The following is a 4,222-nucleotide window of genomic DNA, read 5'->3' as shown; positions in this document are numbered from 1 at the left end:
GCGGATTTTACCGCTACTCATAGAATATCACCCCTAGTGTGTACCCATCACAGAGCTGGCCTTAGGCATAGGCAAACTAGGCAATTGCCTAGGGCATTTGGAATGCCTAGGGGCATCAGCTGCTTCTGCTGATTAAAATTATATACAGCATGCCTATATTCTGTGTGTGAGTGAGGCTGTATCTGCATATGAAATAGTGTATTCATGGAAATCACTGTGACATAGCATTCCGTATGCAGGTACAGCCACAGTCGCTCACAGAATATAGGCATGCCGCATATCATTTTAATAATTGGAAGCTCCTTGTGTGTGCTGCTCATAACAATGCAAATAAGACGAATTTTCAGCAAAAAGACACCTAACGTTAGCAAAACTGGCCAGGAGCTGCATGGCCTATTAAGTCAAGATATATGAGGAAACATCTGTATCCAAGCAGAGGCAGAGGTCACAGTGTTAGCGGCTGTGCGAGTGCTGTCTGCGGGTGGGTTGGTTGTGCAATAGTGTTCAGCATATGTGTAAGGGGCATTATCTGTGTCATGTATAAATGCATTAATAATGTGCAACATATGTGTAACAGGCATTATGTGTGTCATGTGTATAAGGGCATTAATAATGTGCAACATATGTGTAAGGGGCATTATGTGTGTCATTATGTGTATGAAGGGCATTAATAAAGGTTGGCATAATGTGTAAGGGGCATTATGGTTATAAGGACATTAATAATGTGTGTCATGTGTAAGGGGCATTACTGTGTGGTATTATCAGGGGTGCCGAGAGAAAGGGGTAGGGGGTACAAATTACCCAGGCCAAAGTTTGATGGAAGGGCCCAGTGGGGGCCCCCTCCCCTTAAGTGACAGCAGCAGCTGCAGCTCTTCTCCTCTGCCCAGCACACACTGCTTTGTGCTGGGTTGCAGTGTGGCCATGGAGGTGCTTAAAATACAATATTTTCTCAGGATTTTTTTCTAAGGGTATAATGTGAATAATGTGAGGAGTAATGTATATAAGGTACAGTGGTACTACTGTGTGATGTAACGTGAATAAGGGACATCATCACATGATATAATGTGAATAAAGTTGCACTACTGTGTGGCATAATTTGGATTGGGGGTACTATTGTGTGGCCATGCCCCTTCCCAGCTAGAATACACACCCTTGTTTGGGCTGCGCACCGAATGTGTGTACTGTTTCTATTTAAAATATTGCGGGTAGGAGCACCAAAATGATGACTGCTATGATGAGGGTTGATGGTGCTGGGAAAGGGGAGCAGGGTCAGAGGCGGAACTAGTGGTGGTGCTGGGGGGGCACCAGCCAAAATCTTGCCTAGGGTGTCATTTAGGCTAGGGCCGGCTCTGACCCAGCATTAATATGCATGCTTTGACAGACATTTTTAATTGCTTAATAGGGGTTCCCAAACTTTTTTGAATCACGGCGCCTTAGAGCAGGGGTGGGGAACCTCAGGCCCTGGGGCCGTATGCGGCCCCCGTAGCCGGTGTGAGTGGCCCTCCCACCCGTTGCCAGGAGTCAAGTACAGGGGAATTCTCGCAAGAAGTAGGTAGTTCTTGCGAGATTCCTCTTAATTAACAGCAGCCGGAGACTGTCAGTCCTATTCAATGGCAGCCGTCAGAGCGTCAAATCGCTGCAGCAGGACAATTTGTAAGAGAAATATTTACATATGGCCCCTGAAGGATTTTTTCCCCATACAAACGGCCCTTTGCATAAAAAAGGTTCCTCACCCCTGCCTTAGAGCATCAAAATATAAAATGCTTCTTATCGAAAAATTCAGAAAAAATATATTAAATTAAGTGCATTGTGTGTATATGTCACAGTTATCTGGTGAGGGACAGGATTTGCTTCTGTTTGTCCACATATATTATGATTGGCAGCCACAAGCACTGGTTTTGCCTGTTACATTGGCCATTAATAATATGAATTGATCCTGGTCCACGAACCCAAGGCACCCCTGAAAGTGTCCTGAGGCACCCCAGGGAGCCTAGGCACACAGTTTGGGAACCACTGGCTTAATTGATAAAGAAAATGTAATGTTAGACAACAGCGACACTTGCTGGTGAACTAGGAGAATGGCACCTGGATACATAGGTTATGAATGACAACCCAGTTAAAAATGGAGTTCAGTACCAATTTGATCAATAAGATATAATGCAAAACATGTAGAAATAAACATTATTATACAGTACATCAGGAACAAAACACAGCATTCCCAAAGGGAGCTTGCAAATACTTTTTATATTTTAGAGCAAGTGTGGCCAACCTCTGAAGAGGGCATAGATTAGTGTTTAACAGGCTATACTCTGTGTTATACAAACTACAGATATATCCAGTGATCACAGTAAATGCCCCCATAAATTAGCCGTAATTGCCACAATGCCCCAATCCCATGATGGTCAGGTTGCAGAATTAGGAATATTAAATATGTTTAAAAATTTTGATCAGCAAATTGTCTTAAAATTGTTAAAAAGTCTTAAAAAATATATCAAATCCCCATTGGGATTGGCAAATTGGGTATTCCTATAAAAAATAATTTTCCCAATTCCCAAACGGGTCGCCTTTTATCAATGGCTGCTGAACAAATCCTAGCTAGGTTGGACAATCTAGAATATTAAATTTGTTAAAATTAGACAAATAAATATTTAATTGTAGTTTTTGCAGATGAACAATTACAGCCCCATCACCACCAACAAAACGATTGGGGGAGAATAGGAGGCACGTAACCCATTTCCCTTTAATGGCAAAGAATACTTGATCCTACCGCATGAAAGACTACCAAAGTCTGACCTCTGCAATGTCAGCATTAATCTATAACCCTTTCCCCTACCCAGGTCAATGCCAACTAAGTGGTTAACTAACAAAATCGAGGAAATCCTTCAGGCCCAAACCCTGTAACTATAGGCGATGAATGTAAGGTGGATGCTCTCTAGGCCTGACGGTTCAACCTAGCCCAATAAGCAAAAGAAAAACTTCCTCATTGCACATAGACAGCTAAAAATCACAGCACGCATATGCTCAGGGCAGGGACAGCTAATCTGAGAGAGTCCCTGTCAACAGTAAATGTATGCACTGGGATAGGGCTTTGCGAACTACTCCCAATAAAGGTCGGACTTAAACTAAGGAGAATGGAGACATTAGTGAAATTAGCTTATGAAATTTGAATTGCCAAACTTGAAACCCAAAATAAATGTTCAATGTACCAAGCATATGTCTGAAAGAAATGTAATGCTTTCTCATTCTGCTTATTACTTGCCACCAACAACACCATGAAAACCAGGCTTACTAGGTACCGCCGGATCTTCTGGGAGATGTAATCTAGCTCTGTGATTTGTGTGAAATGTGTAGCAATTTTAAACTACAATTCCCATCAGCCTGCAAACTTCTCTTTATGATATTTCCAGTTTTGCAAGAGCCTGAAAGGGCACATCCCCAGAAAGGACACTGGGAGCAATGAAAGGTGAGGAGGAGCCCTGTATAAGGAGGTGTCTAATGAGCTGATTTTGCTGCCAGGTGTTTATTGAAGGTGTGTGTGTGTGTGGGGGGGGGGGGGGGGGTTCTGTATGGCCATTATAGAAGGCGAGTGATTTTTAGTTGGTTATGGAAAGGGAGGTTCTGTGAGTGTGAGACATTAATGGGGTCAGGGATGGTGTGTGCTGCAATAGACTCTCACACGGACTCTGCCCCCTCAACCATCAATTCCATCTGCCAATGCAAACTCTCTAACCATGACAGATCCCATCCCGGCAGATACAGGCTGCTGGAAAGGGCCTTACTGTACGGCCCATATTCAAGGACTCCGCCCACCACATGTTCTCCTCCATATGACATTGAGGACCTGGCAAAGAAACCAAGGCCATTTGGACCTTAACAGTTGGTGCCTTCTTGTTGCTGGTTGTGAAGGGCCATCCATAATAGTTCAAGCTTTAAGGCCCCAAAAATGTAGGTCTGCCAATGATTCTCATCAACTTGATTAATCGATGTCGAAATTATAGAATAATGAATAGGTCCCAAAGTCACATTGACTTGCAATGATATAACCAACTATATCATACATGGACTCACATGTCTTCATTTGGTTTTATTTTTTTATTGATTTTTTAATGTTTATCATGTTTAAACGTCCAATAAAAAGTCAAACGTTCATTTAAATTTGTATCTTACAGCGTTTAATTTTTAACTAATAGTAAAAAAAATAACTGCTCTCAATTTCTGTTGC

This window comes from Crinia signifera, chromosome 4 (assembly GCF_055691185.1).
Source record: "Crinia signifera chromosome 4, ASM5569118v1, whole genome shotgun sequence".
NCBI lineage: Eukaryota > Metazoa > Chordata > Amphibia > Anura > Myobatrachidae > Crinia > Crinia signifera.
The sequence above is the reverse complement of the archived record's forward strand: the minus strand, read 5'-3'. Positions refer to the sequence as shown.